The sequence below is a fragment of the Macrotis lagotis genome, chromosome X, assembly GCF_037893015.1.
Source record: "Macrotis lagotis isolate mMagLag1 chromosome X, bilby.v1.9.chrom.fasta, whole genome shotgun sequence".
Classification (NCBI taxonomy): Eukaryota; Metazoa; Chordata; class Mammalia; order Peramelemorphia; family Peramelidae; genus Macrotis; species Macrotis lagotis.
Window position 1 is genome coordinate 224,323,551 of NC_133666.1, and position 19,222 is coordinate 224,342,772.

Consider the following 19,222-nt stretch of genomic DNA (forward strand, 5'->3'; position numbering starts at 1 on the left):
TGCTCTATCCACTGTATCATATAACTGTTGCAGATAATGCAAAAATTAAGAGCAGGGGCAGTTAGGTGGTGAGGAAAATCCGGCCACAGACAAATTAATAATTACCTAGCTGTGTGATCTTGGGCAAGTCATTTGACCCCATTGCCTTGCAAAAACCAAAAAATAAAAATAAAAGAGCTAATGACAGCATAAAAATTTTAAAAGTAGATCTGTGATTTTGTTAGTATAGGAAACTTCCAGTGAGGAACTTCTTTCATCAGTGCAAATTGTCCTCTTTTCTGCAATTTCTAGTAATTAGAAAGTAGGCTAGGGTGTGAAGGAATTAAGTGAATTGTCCAGAGTCCCTTTACCAGTATGTCACAAGTTGAATCTACGTTTTTTTCTTTGTATAGCTTGTTGGAGATTGCAAAGTACATAAACTAAAAAAAATATTAAGTAGAAGCTTCGATAGAACTACTTTAGTTATGATATTCAAGTCTTTTAAAATTATATTAGTATTAGATATTATTCTAGAGAAAGACAATTCTGACTTATTTCACACAAAACCACTGAAATTGGAGAAATCTTACTAGTAACTGAGATGTAAAGACCCATTTAAACTCTTCATTCATCCTTGCTAGGAGTTCAGAGGTAAAATTTTGTTTTGTAAAGTTAAAAGTGGGATTGTACACTTGCATATTTCTTAGCTGTGTTGTTCAACAGTTTTTTATGGCTCCAACTTTTTATATTCTTTACAAATTCCACAAATGTTAGGTGTTTTGTTAGTTAGACAAGTGAGACTGATGTTGACCTTACGACTTGAAAATATAATAATTAAAATTTTAACTCAGGTTAGTTTCATTTTTATTCTTCTTCATTAAAAAAATAAAATTGGAATAATCAACTCTTCAATGACTTGAATAACAGGTTGTGAGAAAGTTCCTGTTTTTGGGAGTCCTGGGAGATCCTGAAAGGAGGCTTGGACAACATCATCCCTTCCTTTCTGTAAATTACCATGAATAGTATTATTCCCTTGCTGTAATTAATCCCCAGAAGAAAAAAGAAACCAGTTATTATATTCTATCAGGGGAAGCAATACATTCTTCCATCCATCCACCCATCCTTCCATCCATCCGTCCATCCACCCACATGTGTATATCAGGGAATATGAAATACTTAAAAGGTGATTTTTGTGGTGAGGCACTAGCAATTAGAGGAATTAAGAAAGGCTTCATAGAGAAGATGGTACTTGAGCTGATTCTTGAAGAAAGTAGGGATTTTTCAGAGGTCTGGTGGTGAGGAAAAAGTACAATCTGCAGAAACTGGTGCAAAAACTTGGGGATAGGAGATATGGCTAAATGGTGCCAAGTCTGGAGTGAGGAATACCTGAGTTCAATTCTGACCTTAGACATTTACTAGTTTAGTAACTCTGGCCAAGTCATTTAACTTTTGTTTGCCTCAGTTTTTTAATCTGTAAATAGGGATAATATTAGTACTTACCTCCTGGGTTTATCTTAAGGATGAAATGAAGATAGAATTGTAATGTGCTTAGTCTGGTGCCTTGCTCATGAAAATTGCTATATAAATAATTATAGGCTGCTATATAAAGAGATGGTCTAAAGCATTCCTTCCATTCTCCCTGCACATTCTATCCCTGCCCCCTTAGTAAACACTATATAAATGTTGGCTATTTTCATTATTTATTATGAGTAGCAGTATAGTAGCCAGGATGAACAGGTATAATGTGTATTAAGTCTGGAAAGATAGGTTGAGAGCTGGGGTGAAGAGATTTAAATGCCAAACAGTATAGTTTGTATTTTATCCTAGAGGCTCAGAAAAAGGGACTTTAAACCAGTTACACAGTTCCTAAAGCAAAAGAGTTGGGATTTGGCTCCAGATTTTCCATTTTTGCAAGGCAAATGGGGTTAAGTGGCTTGCCCAAGGCCACACAGCTAGGTAATTATTAAGTGTCTGAGACCACATTTGAACCCAGGTACTCCTGACTCTACGCTGGTGCTTTATCCACTACGCCACCTAGCCACCCCTTCTCTTTTTTTTTTTTCAGTCCTTTCGTTTGCTCTAATATTTCTTGCCCTCTCATGGAGTCTTTGGTTTCTGTTTGGTCTGTTCTAGTTCTCAGAGAACACTATATTCCTTTCGATTCTAAGCTATTTGTTCTTTTAATTATTTCCTTCAGAGTTTTTATTTCATTTTTCTTTCTTCATTTCTTTCAAATATCTGTTTTTTTCCCCCTTTAAATCTTTGTTGAAGTTGTTAGAGAACAGCTTTTTGAAGAATTAAGGGACAGTGGGGAAGATTTGCAGCAATATTTTTGTAATTTTGGTGTTTTCTTTGATTTTTCTTCTCTCCAGCCAGAGCCAGGCTCTACTTCCTGCTGAAATTTTGGCTGGCTATTTGGATTCACCTTTAGTCTCTTGGGTTCTTGCACTGACCTCTGCCTTTTTGAGCTTCTGAGCATTGGATCTTCAGGGTCTTCTTTCTCTTCTGTTTCAGGACAGTTATTAGGAACCTCACAGGCCTTGGTCTGAATGCTTGCCACACTTTGCTAGTCAGCATTTTATGAATGGCTGCTCCTGTTCCCTGAGGCTTCTAAGAGCTCCATCTTGAGGCTTTCTGACTGCCCAGGAATTTTTTCATGGGAGCTCTTTAGATCTTCCTGACTTTGGACACAACCTTATAAGGTGCAGGTTTCCTATTAGGTGGGAAGACCATGTTATACTGTCATTAATTTGATGGAGGGCTCCCATTTGGCTTCTGACTGATTTTTTTATACAGTTCTGTAATGGAATAAATAACATATTCTAATTTCTTTTTGAATTTCTTTGGACAGGAGCTCCAAAAAAACTTTGGAGTTTGATTGGAATAGGTATATGGGAGCTATGAGGTCTGTCTTTTTCCAGGCAAGTATCTTGGCAGAAATTTATAATGATAACATTTCATTTTTGTTGTTGATGTAATATTGTATTTGTTTTATAATTCATGGTCCACTTTCTTCTATTCTCCTACATCAACCCCATCCCTCACCTCAGTTGAGAACACAAGAAAAATATGATTCATTACCAACATATATGGTCAATCAAAATAGATTCTGCATTGGTCCTGTCTGATGGCATTACTTTTTGGAATATCACATTCCAAATTTTCCACACCTTTATAGTAGTGCTGCTAAATCTTATGGGATTCTAATTTTGGTTCCTTGGTTTTTTTCTTTCTTACTGGTTGTTTAAGAATTTTTCCTGGCCATAAAGAATTTTTTCTGTGACTTGGAATCTTTGGATTTTTGTCTGTGATGTTCCTGAGAATTTTCAATTTGGAGTTTCTTTTAAGAAGTGATGGAGGTACGGCTAGGTGGCGCAGTGGATAAAGCACCACCCTGGAGTCAGGAGTACCTGGGTTCAAATCTGGTCTTAGACACTTAATAATTACCTAGCTGTGTGGCTTTGGGCAAGCCACTTAACCCCAATTGCCTTGCAAAAAACTTAAAAAAAAAAAAGAAATGATGGGCATGTATTTTTGTTCTGTTTCCACTCTATCCCCATTTCCAAGAGATCTGGGCAGTTTTTTTTAATGACTTCTTAAAAATAGGATGTATAGGCTTTTTTTTCTCTTTTTTTTTTGATCCTGGTGTTCAGATAGTCCAAGGATTATTCAATGTTTTCTCCTTGATCTGTTTTCTAGGTTAATTTTTTCCTTACATTTTTCTCTTTTTTTTTTCAGACTTCTGATTTTGTTTTATAATTTATTTGTTACCTCATTTAGACATTGGTTTTTATTTGAGCCATTCTAATTTTCAGGGAGTCTGTTATTTGCACAAGATTTTGTATCTCTTATGCCAAACTTCTAATTCCCTTTTTAGTTCTTTCTTCTATAGTTTTTGTTTCCATTTTAATTTTTCTGTAAGTGTTCTTATTCCATTTATTTAAAAAAAATCACATTTTTAACTTAAAAAAACCCCAAATAAATAATCAAAAATCTTTTGCTTCATCTCTTCCAGGAATTTTAGTTAAAACTGCCCAAACTATGTTTTTTTTTTTTTCTGAGACTTTGCTTGTGGACAATTTGGAGTCATTCTCTTTTTCTGTGTCTGTGCCTTGAGCATCTCTCTTACCACAATAATTCATTATGGTAGAGTTCTTTTTTTGTTTGTCCATTCTTTCAACCATCTTCCTGAGTATGAATTTGATAGGAGGACTGGGCTTTGCAACACTTATGGAGGGAAGGTCTGGAATGGTTCTGCTGCTGTTTTCTTGGGTTAGTGAATGTCATACTATTCCAGGATCTCAGGAACAGACTAGGGATCTGCAAGCTCTCAGTGCTCTCAGAGTATTCTGATGCAGGGCAAAGGCTTATTGCTACCTCCTTGATTTGTGCTCTTCAAGTCTTTGACCCAGGTTTGAGCCAGCTTTGTTGGTTCAGAGTGACAGAATTGTAGGCTCCCCTTTGGTCTCAGATTCCTGCCTTGGCCATAGTTCTTGGTTTGAGAGCCCCTGGAGAATGGAAACAAGAACTAGGATCTTTAATTGAGACCCTGCTTTATGTCTGAGCCACATGTTGATGTTGTTCCTTTCTCCAGGGCCTTTCAAACCAAAGTCAGCCTTCCGTATATAGCTACCCATCTCACTCCAAAAAGATCACTTCCAGTTCTTTTTGGAGAAGTTTCTGGAACAGAACTCAAAGTCTACCTCCTACCACATTTCAGTCTTGACCTTACCTCCTCTATGCTAGTAGCATTTTTAGAGGGGAAATTTAATTATGGTTTTGATAGTGGTTTTTGGAAATATTTGTAGGATTCAAATTAGGCAGCTATATTCTTTAACTTTTTAGATTACTTTTGGAGGATTTAGACTAAATTATTTCCAGTCCTATTTTTCTATTAATTTAATGATCTGCTAGAAAGCCCAAAGTAGGAAGTTTCACTGTCCATGTTTTGCTTTCTTGAATGACCTGATTTTTTTCTGTGAAAAGCTTTGGTTGATGACCACAAGGGACAGTGGTCTCTTAAGAGCATCCATTGGGCTAGTGGTCTATTAACTTTTCCCCCTTCCCTAGCCCACAAGAAGGAGCAGATTCTAATTAGACCCTCATATCCTGGATGTCTAATGAATTTTACAAGAAGTAAAACTTTATATAGTAATAATAAAATCCACTTTTTGATATGTTCTGATTTCAAATGATTAAGCATTATGGGAATACCACAATTTTTTTGGATCAAATTCATATCAATGTCTTAATAGTTTTTATGTTAAAGATTTTAGCCCATGGTTGTTTTTTCTTTTTTGTTTTTTTGCAAGGCAATGGGATTAAGTGTCTTGCCCAAGGTCACACAGCTAGGTAATTATTAAGTATTAGAGGTCAAATTTGAACTCAGGTTCTCCTGAATCTAGGGGCAGTGCCCTATCCATTGTGTCACCTAGCTTCCCTTCATAGTTCTTATAGTAGTACCTTAGAGACTAGAACCAGAAGAGACCTCAGGTCCCCCCACTTCAGGCCACTCCTGTTTAATGGATGAGAATGTTGAGGCCCAGAGAGATGAAGTGACTTGACTAAGGTCACACAGCTAGAAAGCATTAGGAGTAGGATTTAAAGGCAGATATTTAGACTTCAGAGTCTGTGTCCTTTTCACTGAAGCATGCTACCTCCCTTACATGCAACTTAAACTCCCAGCTCTTTATACTAATGTTAGTGCTGTTCAGTCATTTTAGTCATGCCTGACTCTTTGATCTCATCTGGGCTTTTCTTTGCAAAGATACTGCAGTGGTTTGCCATTTTCTTCCCCAGATCATTTTACAGAAGAGGAAACTAATTTAAATAGGACCAAATGACTTGTCAAGGGTCATACAGTTAGTGTCTGGATTTGAACTCAGGTCTTTCTGATTCCAGGATTGATACTCTATCCATTATGTCATGTGGCTGCCCTTGTTATTACTGCTTTACAATGCAAATTGAGATCTGGTACTGCTAGGCCACTGTCCACTTTTTTTTATTGATTCTCTTGATATTCTTCACTTTTTATTCTTCCAAATAAATTTTGTTATTATTTTTTCTGTTTCTGTAAAATATATTTTTTTTGGTAGTAATAGTATAGCACTGAATCAGTAAATTAATTTGGTTTGAATCTTCAATTTTTCATATTGGCTGTACCTACCTGTGGATTATTAATATTTCTCTATAGTTTAGATCTGACTTCATTTGTGAAAAAGTATTTTGTCATCGTGTTCATATAGTTTCTGAGTTTGGACAGATAGAGTCTCAAGTATTTTGTATTATCTACATTTATTTTAAATGGAATTTCTTTATTTCTTCCTTTTTTGTTGTTAATATATACATAACATGCTGATAATTTATATCAGTTTATTCTGTATCTTGCAACTGTCAAAGTTCTTAATTGTTTCAACTAGTTTTTTAGTTGATTCTCTGGGATGCTATAAGTCTATGATCATGTTATCTACAAAGAATTAGTTTGTTTTCTTATTATCTATTCTAATTCTTTTGGCATGTTTTCTTTTACTTCTCATTGCTATAAGTAGCATTTCTAGTAGAATATTGAATGATAGTGGTGATAATGGACAGCCTTGCTTCTCCTTTGATCTTATTGGGAAGGCATCTAAGTTTATCCTCATTAGAGAAAATATTTGCTGATGGTTTTATGTATTGCAGATTGTTGTTTGTCCTTGATTCTCATAGAGGACCATGACATCAAGAAGGTGATGCCATGATTTGTAACTGAATATTATTTTAAGGGAAGTTTCATTTATTCCTATGCTTTTTTTATGTCTTTAGTAGGAATGAGTATTACATTTTGTCAAAAGTTTTTTTTTTTGCATCTGAGATAGTCAAATAATTCTTGTTGTTTTTGTTATTGTTAAGATCAATTATGCTGATAGTTTTCATAATATTGAACCAGCCCTGCATTCTTAATGTAAATCCCATCTGGTCACAATGTAAGATCTTTATGGTATATTGCTGTAATCCTTTTGCTAGGATTTTATTTGTTGTCATTTGTCCTTCATTCTCGGAGAAGATCACAACCTCACAACATGATGCCATGACAAACACATGAATTGGATTTTGAGTGAGGGGTACTTTACCAAGTCACCAGACTCACTTTCTCCTCCAGATCCATCTGGCTCCAGAGTCTGGATAATAAGACGACTGGAGATGACCCTGGAAGCCAGACAAGGTCACATAGCTAGTAAGTGGCAAGTGTCTGAAACTGGACTGGAACTCCTGTCCTCCTGATTCCAAGGCCAGTGCTGCACTACCTACTGCCAGTATTTTATTTAAAAATTTGGCATCAACATTCATTAGGGAAATTAATAGGGAGCTGTTGGAGTTTATAGCTAGAAGGAGAGAGAGAGAAGTGAAATGATATCTTAGTTTTTTGGTTTTCTTGGTTTAGGTGTCAGCACAATATTTGCGTTGTAAAAGGAATTTAGTAGGACTATTTTGCTTGTTTTTCCAAAATAGTTTATATGTTTTTGTACTTAATTGTTCTTAAAATTTTCTTGTACATCTATCTAATCCTTGTGAATTTTTTTTGGAAGCTCCTTTATGGCTTATTCAGTTTCTTTGTCTATGATAGTGTTATTTAAGTATTTTATTTTTTTTTTCTGTTAAACTGTGCAGTTTATATTTTTTTTGCAAATATTCATCCATTTCAAATTTATTGACATGTTATTGGTCAAAATAACTCCTAATAATCATTTCATTTCATTTTCATCAGTGGTAAATTCATCCTTTTCAATTTTGCTGCTGCTGCTGCTGCTGTTGTTGTTTTTTTTTTGGCAAGGCAGTAGAGTTAAGTGATTTGCCCAAGGTCACAGGTCCTTCTGACTCCATGGTTGGTACTCTATCCACTGTGTAACCTAATTGCCCCCATCCTTTTCATTTTTGATAATTTGGTTTTCTAATTTCTTTTAAAAATCAAATTAACTAACAGCTTATTTTATTTTCATAAAACCAGATTCTAGTTTTATTTATTAGTTTAATAGCTTTCTTGCTTTCTATTTTATTAATCTCTCATTTGATTATCAGAATTTTCAATTTGTTGTTTAGTTGGGACTTTTTAATTTATTTTAGTTTTTTTTTAATTATATGCCCAATTCATTGATATGTTGAGCTGAGACTTGAAGGAAGCCAGATAAGTTAAGGAAGTAGAGGTAAGGAAGGAGAACATTCAAGATATAGATAGGAGTCAATTAATACAAAGACTCAGATTTGAGAGCAGGAGTCTCTTGGGTGAGTTTCATGGGTGAGTAATATTAAATAAGCCAGTGTAGAAGATAAGATTATAGAGACTGTAGAAGGGCATAAATTATAGGGTGATGGGAAAGATAGATAGGGCTAGGTTTTAAGAACTTTAAATATCAAAATAAATATTTTCTGTTTGATCTTGAGGGAAATAGGAAACTATTGGAGTTGAGAGAGAGAGAGGTGAAATTTTATGGTGAGACCTTTACTTTAGGAAAATCATTTTCACAACTAAAAGATGATAAATTGAAGTGGGAAGAATTGTGAGGCAGAGAGATCAATTAGCAAATTAGAAAGCTGTTGAACTTGGGGTCTAGATAACTGTAGTGGCATAGGTCTTCTGCCTGTGTCAGTGGTTTACTCATGTTCCCCAGGTCAGATCCCTCAACTCTCCCAGGGTATGGAGAAACAGAGTAGTAGCCCCCACCTAGCACACCTACAGATTTCCTGCAATTGGGCTACTAATTATAGTGATTTCCCGCCCCCCCCCCCCACTGGAGAACATGAAGAACTATATCCTCCATAGCTTGAACTACAGGAGCATTGATCCAGGAAAAACCTTCATTATCTTCCCTCTTCCTAAAAGACCCGGGCTTGGGTAGTTTGGACCAAGTAAAAATTAAAATAGTAAAGGAAGGTAAATTTGAGTTTGAAATTCCTGATGTGAATGCAAAAAGTTGACAATATCTTGAGGATATTATAACTTTCATTTCAGATAAGAAGGCTCTGTACCAATAAAGTCTTAAAAAAAATCATGAGTCAGATGATCCCAGTGAATATCTGAACATGAAAACATATTACAAGATTGTCACTGATTTTGTTGGAGTGCTTCTGTTAGAACTATATTTAATCTGTCTAAATATGTCTTGGCTTTTAGCAAATAAAAAAATAAAGGAATATTCTCAAACTTTAATTCTTTGAAAAATGTTGAGTTTAGTGTCCTACCTTTATATTGATTCTATTTAATGTTTTAAAACAGGTCTACAAAGAGGACTTACAAGATATATATATATATATATATATATATATATATATATATATATATATATATATATATATTTCTGGAATTAAATATTTGAATCATTGGTTCTCAAATTCATGTATTCTCTTCATTCAGTATAACATCTCTCCCTGACTAAAATAACAAATTTTGCTTTTTTCTTAAAGACTATTTTTAATAGTTCAAACAAAAAAATGAGGAGGGCCTGTCATTGAATAGAAATTCTATGAGCAAAGAAAAGGCAATGAGTAGGATTGATGTTATGAAGGTAGAAATGCTAAGATTTGACAACAGATTTGATATGTGGGTGGCTGTGAGTGGATAATCAAGAATGAACTCAAGGTTGTGAGCCTTGTTGACTGGGAAGATAGTAGTGCCCTCAACAATAAATAACAAAGTTCAGAAGATGGAAGCACTAGGAGGGAAGATAGTGAATTTTGATTTTTGAGTTGCCTACCAGTCATCCTGTTTAAGATGTCAAAAAAGACTAGATATATATGTCTAGTAATCACATGCATAGTGATAATATTCAGATTAATGGAATCTGACAAGATCTCCAAGTCAGATTATATTGAGGGGAAAGGGAAGAGAATTCAGGAAACATTTCTCAATAATTATTAGGAGTATGAAGGAGACCTGAGACCAGAAAGTTTGAGAACTGTTAGTGTGGGGGACAGAGGACTACCTTAGGATTCAGAGGCTGAAGGTCTTCTTCAAACAGGTATTAGCTTTCTGACCATGAGCAAATACATTTACCTCTTATGATCCTAGACAACTTTCTAAAAACCATAACTTACAGTGCTTATTTGATAGGTGAGGGGAATTTTTATACAATTTCTTTACATGAATTAGCATGTTTGAGGGGAAAATGATAAAAATGGAGATTTTCATTTTATTGCTAATATGCTTTTCAAAAAATTCCTGTCATTGATTCAGTGATTAGATAAATGATTTTTAGATGTTTGATAGTGATGACAGTTGACATTTATATACAGTTTGAACACTTTCTTTTTTTGATTTTGTTTCTTTTTGTAAGGCAGTGGGGTTATTTGCCCAAGGTTAAACAGCTAGGTGATTATTATGTGTCTGAGGTTAGATTTGAACTCAGGTCCTCCTGACTCCAGGGCCAGTGCTCTAACCATTATGCAACCTAGCTGCCTGATTTTTCTTTTTATTAATATTTTATTTGTTTTCCAATTATATACAATAGTAGTTTCTACCTATCATTTTTTTTGTAAGGTATTGAATTTTACAGTTTTTCCCCCCACCCTTCCTTCCTTTCTCCCACCTCCCCAAAGAAGGCAGTCTGACAATCTTTACATTGTTTCCATTCTATACATTGATTGAAATTGAATGTGTTGAGAGAGAAATCATATTCTTGAGGAGAAAATAAAATATTAGAGAGTGGTAGCAAATATTATGTAGTACATAAGACACTTTTTTTTTTAAATTGAAGGTAACAGACTTTGGTCTTTGTTTAAACTTCACAATTCTTTCTTTGGATACAGATGGTATTCTCTGTCACAGATACCCAAAAACTGTCCCTGATTAGTGCACTGATGAAATGAGCAAGTCCATTAATGTTGATCATCACCCCATGTTGTTGTACGGTGTATAATGTTTTTCTAGTTCTGCTCATCTCACTCAGCATCAGGAGTTTGAACATTTTCAAAACACCTGTATACATTTCCTCATTTAAGCCTCCAATGTAAATGCTCTAATTTTGAGCTTATATAAAGTAAGAGGCAGTCAGATCTGTGGAGAGGAGAATTTATGACCAAACAAGAAACAGAGAAAACTATGAAATGCAGAATGGATAATTTTCATGATATTAAATTGAAAAATTTTTGTACAGATAAAAGCACTGCAACCAGGATTAGAAGGTAAGCAGGAAGCTTTATTTCTAAAATATAGAAAACTGAGTCAAATTACAAGAATATAAGTCATTCCCCAATTGACAAATGGTCAAAGAATATGAATAGAAAGTTTTCAGATGAAGAAACTAAAACTATACATAGTCATATGAAAAAAATATTCTAGGGGCAACCAGGTTGCACAGTGGTTAGAGCACTGGCCCTAGAGTCAGGAGGACCTGATTTCAAATACAGCCTCAGACACTTAATAATTACCTAGCTGTGTGACCTTGGGCAAGTCACTTAACTTCATTGCCTTTCAAAAACCAAAAACCAAAAAAAAATGCTCTGAGTCATTATTGATTAGAGAAATGCAAATTAGTTTGCAGTTTGGCTAAAATGTAGAAAGGGGAAATGATAAATGTAAGAAGGGATGTAAAAAAGTTGGAACACTCATGCATTGTTGGTGGAGTTGTGAACTGATCCAAACATTCTGGAGAGCAGTATGAAACTATGCCCAAAGGGCAATAAACTATCATACTCTTTGATCCAGTAATAACATTATTAGGTCTATATTCCAAAGACATTTAAAAAAAGGGGAAAGATCCATATGTACTAGAATATTCATAGCAGCTCTTTTTGTGTTGGCAAAGATTTGGAAATTGAGGGAATGACCATCAATTGGGGAATGACTGAAAAAAGTGGTATAAATAAAATGAAATATTATTGTTCTGTAAGAAATGATGACAGATAGATTTCAGAAAAACTGGACTTACATGAACTGATGCTGAATGAAGTGAGTAGAACGGGGAGAATATTACATACTTTAACATTATGTGATGATAACTATGATAGACATAGCCCTTCTCAGCCAATATGGTGATCAAAGACAGTTCTAAAAGACCTATTATGAGAACTGCCATTCACATCCAGAAGAGCTATAGATCTGAATACAGATCAAAGCATATTGTTTTCATTTTTTAAATTTTATTTTCTGTTTTTTCCTTCTTATGGTTTTTTCCCTTTTGTTCTGACTCTTCTGTCACAAGGATGACTAATATGGTAATATTATAACATGATTGTACATGTCTAATCTATGTCAGATTATGTGCTATCCTAGGATGGGGGAGGAAAGGGGAGGAGGAAGAAAACTTTATAAAAATAAATATCTTTACATGTAATTGGAAAAATAAATGCAATTAATAAAGGAAAAAATAAAGTAAAAGGCACTAAATCTATTCTATTTAAATAATTGTATTTTAAAATTGCATTTGCATGTTTCCATTGTATAATGTAGACCTCATTTAATTATAAGAAATAAGTTGAAACTGATTCTTTTTTGTTATTTAAATGAGTATTTAAGTTTAGTTCCTTGGAAAGTTTGATGTTTTAGAATTTAAAAAAAAACACAAATGATATATTTGGTATTGGTGTCCCATGTTATCAAAATTTAGAAATATAGGTGATTTACATAATAAAATAATAAATTGAAAGTTCTTGTTTCATATGACTTAAGGTCAACCTTTTTAATCTAAAAGATGTTTGTAGTACTAACATTGAAAAAGAAAAATGGTAAAAAAAAAATTTAACAGATAACTTTGAAGTTTTTGAAAAAAAATGTTAACTTGCCAAAGGAGCTGAAAAAAATGAACTGTTATCTTACATAATGATTATTTTATATACTAACTTACATAGCTACCAATCAATTTTCAGAAATATATTTCATATTATAGCATCACATAAATGAATTTCTATTCATAATGTTTAGCTGATATATTTACCCCATAATCGACCCTAAGCTTTCACTTGGACATTTGCTAATACCCCACTTCTGTCTCACTTGAGAGTCTTTATCTTTCCAATCCTTTAGAATGGACTTGCATTGGGGATACAAAAAGAACATCTAATGAGAGAGAAAACATGCAAAAATATATAGAAAGCATATACAGGATAAATAGGAAATAACTGTCAAAGAGAAGGCTCTGAAATGAAGAGGAGTTGGGGAAGGATTTCTATAAGTGTGATTTTAGTTGTAACAATGCAAACCAGGAGGTCCTCAGTTGGAACTGTGAAGGGTGTTCCACATATGGGACACAGCCAAAGAAAATGCCCAAAGCTGAGAGATAGAATGTTTTGTTCATTCCAGGAGACCAAAGAGTTCTTGTTGGGGAGTAAGGTTATAAGAAGACTGGAAAAGTAGGAGGGAGATAGGTTATGGGGGTCTTTGAATGCCAAATAATGAAAGCAGTGTATTTTCTCCTGGAGGCAATAAGAAGCCACTAGAGTTTATTTAATTTTTTTCACAGGACCAAGTATATAATTGAACATTCATCATTCAAGTTACAAAATTTCCTTCCACCCTCCCTTCCCATCCCCCTCCCCTCAGTAGCAAAAAGTCAGGTTAACATTATACATACATATTTTTGATAAACATGTTTACAGATTAGTCATTTTTGGTATGAGGAATTAGAATTAAGGGAAAGATACCCAAGAGATAATTTTTTTAAGGTGTTCATCAGATTCTGAAGATTTTATTTTTCTTCTGGATGGGGATAGCATTATCCATAGCCAATCTAATAGGGTTGTCCTAGCCCTCTGAACTGCTGAGAGGAACTGCTTCCATCAAAGTTGATCATCTCACAATGTTGTTAATGTGTACATCGTTCTCTTGATTTTGCTTCCTTTGCTCAGCATCAGATCCTGTTACTCATTCCATATTTCTTTGGAGCCCAATCATTTATGGTTTCTTATAGAACAACAGAATTCCATAACATTCATATATATCATAACTTGTGTAGCCATTCCCTAATTGATGGGCATCCCCTCAATTTCCAGTTCTTTGCCACTACAAAAAGAGCTGCTATGAATATTTGGAACAAGTGGCATTTTCCCCTTTTTTATGATTTCTTCAGGATATAGACCTAGAATTGGTATGAACAGTTTTATTGCTCTTTGGGCATAGTACCATATTGCTCTCCAGAAAGGTTGGATCCATTCACAACTCCATCAGCAATACAATAATGTTCCAATTCTCCCATAACTTCTCCAATATTGATTATTTTCCCTTTTTTTCTCATCTTAGCCTATTTGATAGAAATGAGGTGATACCTCATAGTTGTTTTAATTTGCATTTCTCTAATCAATACTGATTTAGAGCATTTTTTTCATTTGACGCTTTCATTTGAAAACTTCACATCCTTTGACCATTTATTAACTGGGGAATGATTGCCACTAGAATTTATTGTGTATGAAAGTAAGGTGGAAGAATGGGAGAAGTGTATATGTGACATGATCAGACCTGTGTTTTAGGGAAATTGTTCTGGAAACTGAATGGAGGATTGGATTGGATTGAGGAGAAGCAGACAAATTCACTAGCAGCTATTGCATTAGTCCAAATGTGAGGTGATGATGGCTTGTACCAAGGTGGTGTCATTATCAGAGGAGAGAATGGGGCATATTCAAGTTGTGGAAAAGATGAAATCCACAGGGTTTGGCAACAACTTGGATAATGGGGATGAGAAATAGAGAAGAATCCAGAGTGACTCCTAGGTTATAAGTCTTGAGGGACAGGAGCAAGTTTAGAGGGAATTTGGATATACTGAGTTTAAGATGTCTATTGGACATCCAATTTGAAATGTGTTAAAGAGAGGCAAAATTGGAGTTAAGCAAAGAGACTGACAAAAAAGGGTGATTTGAACATTATCTTCATTAGATGGTAATTAAATCTGAGAGCTGATGAGATTGCCATGTGAGGCTATATAGAGGGAGAAGAGAAGATGACCTAAGACAGAGCCCTAAGGGACATCTGTGGTTGGAAGGCTTGATCTGAAGGAGGATCTACCAAAGAGAAAGAGAAGGATCAGTCAATGGTTAGGAGAAATCAGGAGAGAGTAGTGTGCTGAGAACCCTGAGAGAAAAGATGATCAAACAGAAGAGAGAGATCTACAGTGTCAAAGGCTGCAGAGAGTTCAAGAAGAATGAGAGCTGAAAAGAGGCCATTGAACTTTGTAACTATGATAATTAGTGACTTTAAAGAGAGGAGTTGGTGGAAGGGGGTAAGAAGACAGTGAGAGGAGAAAGAGTGGAGGTATCTATTGCAGATGGTCTTTTCAAGTTTAGCTGCAAAGAGCAAAAGAAATCTAGAATGATAGTGAGGATGGAAGGATTAGCATGTTAGTAGACAGTAGGAAATAAGCCATGGAGGAGACTGAAGATAAATGATAGAGTGGGAATGACAGAGGGGAACAATCTGTTGGATGAGAAGAAGGGATGGGAGGAGTAAGAGGTGAAGGAGAAAAAAGGGTTGGTCAGAAGGTACCTGAGTGATAGGGATGAGGAAAAGGAGAGATCAGGGAGGTTGTGGCTGTACTCTTGTGATATTGTGACCAAATAAAACATCTTAGAGAAATGAAGAATTTCAGAGCAGTTAGAGGCCAAGTAGTTGAAATTATTCCTGAAGGAAACCATGGAATTTAAGTGCATTCATAATTATTTGATGTATTCTGTAGTACACTTAGAGTTATTTGTGATCATGCCTGATAAATCTTAATTTTAAACTATTTCTAATTCAATTATTCTAGTATATATCATATTTGAATATATCCTTTCCCATAGTAAATATTTTTTATTAGTTTTTTTTTTTGCAAGGCAAATGGGGTAAAATGGCTTGTCCAAGGCCACACAGATAGGTAATTATTAAATGTCTGAGACCAGATTTGAACCTGGGTACTCCTGACTCCAGGGCCGGTGCTTTATCCACTACACCACCTAGCTGCCCCTTCCCATAGTAAATAAACCAACTCTTATGACCTGTGGTTTAAAAAAGGAAAATGAAAAAAAATTGCATTGATTTGTATCTGTTCATTGACAAATTATTTGGTCCTAGGATTAGGGGGTGAGAGGGAGGGCACAAGAGTGACATTTTGTAACAAAGTCAAGGGAAAGAGAATATATGTCTGAACTTTTGGAGATCTTCATCAGAGTTCTAGTATTTCTGCCACAGACACATCCAAAAGAACATAATCAGCATTTAATAATGCTTGTTGATTGATGGATGATCATCCAACCAACAATTTTTTTTTTTTTGCACCAAAGACTATGCATCTCACTACATAACCCAGCAAAGACATGCTCAGGGACTTATAAACCATCAGGAAACACAGACACAGGGTCCCATGGAAGACCATATCAAAATGCCAATGCTGCTCTGCCACCAAAAAGTCATCAGGTCAGAGATTTAGATTTGTAATAGACATTAGAGACCATCTCAGTCCAAGTCTTTTTTTTAAACAGAGAAGCAAATTTAGATTCAAAAAGATTAAATGACTTGTACAAAATCACTTAAGTAGCAGCACTAAATTCAAATGTGGGGCCTTTTATTGTAAAGCCTCATTCTCTTTCTCCTGTCTTTCCTCTTCTATTCCTTTCTAAGGAAAGTTATCTCTGAAACCTCCATCTAACAGATCCACCCAAGGGGATTGTTGCTTCTTGTTGGCAGCGTCAGTCATAGAGTTGACCTAATTTGGACTATTGCATCAACTGCTACCTTGTCTTTCCCACAGATCCTAAAGAGACCATATCTCCTTGATTGGGGTAACCACATGTATTTCTACTCATTTCATGATTAGTTGTAGCCTCAAGGTTAAAACATTTGACATTATCAGCAGATATATGACAAGTTTTTTGGCATGCATTAGTCGTTTTGCATGAAGGTGATTCAACTATGAATTCCTTCCCTTCCTTACACACATTCTATTTATCTATCTAAATATATATCTATGCATATCCATGCGCATATCTATATGAATGTGTGTATGTATCTATCTATATATCTGTTATGCTGCATATAATAATAGAGGGAAGAAGCATTAAATTCTATTACTGTGGAAATGGGGGACCACCTGTTTTGTATATAGAGTCATAGATATAGATTATATAGAGTCATAAGACTAAGGTAGGATAATATGGCTTTGTTCAGGACATCAAAATGTAGAGTGTGTAAAAATTTAAAATATCAGTTCTTTAAAACCAAAATTTAAAAATTTGTTGACTTTATAGTGAATAGTATACTCACTTTTTCAATAATTTAGGAATAATTGAGCTTAGGACTACTTAGTAAGAATAAGTTAAAATAGGAAACTACCAGATGGTGCATATTGTTATTAACACTTATCTGTGAGCCACTATAGTAATTTCCCTTCCTGATTTACCAAATTTGCTTTAATTACTTCCCTTGTGATTTTTCAAATCATGATTTACAAAGTTTATTTGAGGATATTTGCCCTGAATATCCTAATTGCACAAAAATGACTAATTATGGCTAATTTGTTTCCTTTTTTTTAAACTGGGTCCTTTCCATGGCAAGGCAATACTTTTTACTCTTCTCTAATTATTAGTTTTTAGGAACATTTAACATTTTTTTTTAACAACAAAAATCTATTTTTTCCTCCTTAACTGATTATCCCACTCTTCATAATGGCTCCCACAGAACCTTCCCCTTGTGACCCCCCCCTTTTCCTCCTCAGGTCCTTACTTCATTCTTTACCAAGAATATTAAAACTTTCCATTATCACCTTCCTTATTTCACAAACTTTTTTTTAAAACTTTTGCAAGGCAAATGGGGTTAAATGGTTTGCCCAAGGTCACACAGCTAAATAATTATTAAGTGTCTGAGGCTGGACTTGAACTCAGGTACTACTGATTCCAGGGCCAGTACTCCACCTAGCTTCCCCATTTCACAAACTTCTAATTTGATATTAACCTATACTATTTCTTCCTTCTGTTATGAAGAGCTGATTCTTCTTGCTAAGTCAAACCCTTGACTTTGTCCTCTTCTATCTTCTTTAGCAGATAGCCCCTTCCCCCTTAAGCATCCTTTCTCTAACTAGTGGTCTTATTCCTGCTTCCTTTAAAAATACATGCATCGGTGGCAAAGAATTGGAAACTGAGGGGATGTCATCTTTTGGGGAATGGCTGAACAAGTTGTGATATAATGGAATATTGTTGCTCTATAAGAAATGATGAGCAGGCAGATTTCAGAAAAACTTGGAAAGTCTTACATGAACTGATGCTGAGTGAAGTGAGCAGAACCAGGAAAACATTATATATCCTAACAGCAATCTGGTGTGATGATCAACTCATGATAGACTTAGCTTTTCTTAGTAATTCAAAAGCAATTCTAAAAGATCTAAGATGAGAAAGAACTATGGAATCTAAATGCAGATGAAGGCATACTATTTTTAACCTTTAAATTTTTTTTTTGCTTTTTTCTCAATCATGGGTTTTCATTTTTTTTATTCTGATTCTTCTTTCACAGTATGACTGATATGGAAGGATGTATAATGTGATTGTACATGTTTAACATATCAGATCATTTGCTGTCCTAGGGTGAAAAGGAGAAAACTTTGCAAAACTGAAAGTTGAAAATTATCTTTACAAATAATTAGAAAAATAAATAAAAATGCACACATCTTTTCAATCCTTAAAAAGCATTTTCTTTATGTCATCATCCCTTTGTTCCTTCCTTTCCTAGTCGAACTCCTTGAGAAGCCTTCTTCAGTTGAGACCTGTACTTACTGTATACCATACTCTCTGGTTTCCAGCCTCATCACTTATCCGATCTGTGCTTCCCAGTCAATCAGCAATCAGAACTATGGTCCAGCCATTGTGCAAGTACAAAAATGAAACAAACTCTACTTACAAATAGCTCGCATTTTAATGGGGGGGACAAGAAACACAAATACAGTACTCCATTGTTTGGCATGTAAAAGTCTTTAAAATTTGTCTTATCTTCGTATACTGTGGTACAGCCATGCTGGCTATCTTGCTGGTCTTTACTGATGGATTGATTAAAAATGAGACAAAAAACTTTAAGTTTGTTTTATACATTGTATTTGCCTCAGTAAGTCAATTGCCTTGTACACAATATAGGGGATATATGAATAGCTTCTTTCTTAATTTAAACTCAATTTTATGTAGTTGAATTGGTATTTTTAAAAATTAAAATAATAGACCTTTTTTAATAAAATTTTATAACTAATATAAGTTTGTTTACAATGAAGAAAACAAAGCTGTCCCCAAATCTCATCTTCTAACAACTTATTTGCTTTCCTCTGTGCTT

General features: G+C 34.7%; 1 long non-coding RNA gene across 6 annotated transcripts in view; it reads left to right on the top strand.

The window, feature by feature from the left end:
- The window catches only part of LOC141502576 (uncharacterized), a 30,051-nt gene that overhangs the window by 4,470 nt on the left and 6,359 nt on the right, over nucleotides 1–19,222 (top strand). For 4 of the 6 annotated variants that reach the window (XR_012472595.1, XR_012472594.1, XR_012472593.1 and 1 more), the window contains one exon: nucleotides 18,635–18,774. This is a non-coding gene — a long non-coding RNA (uncharacterized LOC141502576). Of the gene's footprint in view, nucleotides 1–16,534; nucleotides 16,696–18,634; nucleotides 18,976–19,222 lie in introns of those variants that run through there. The other 2 variants (XR_012472592.1, XR_012472591.1) reach the window with 2 other exon arrangements.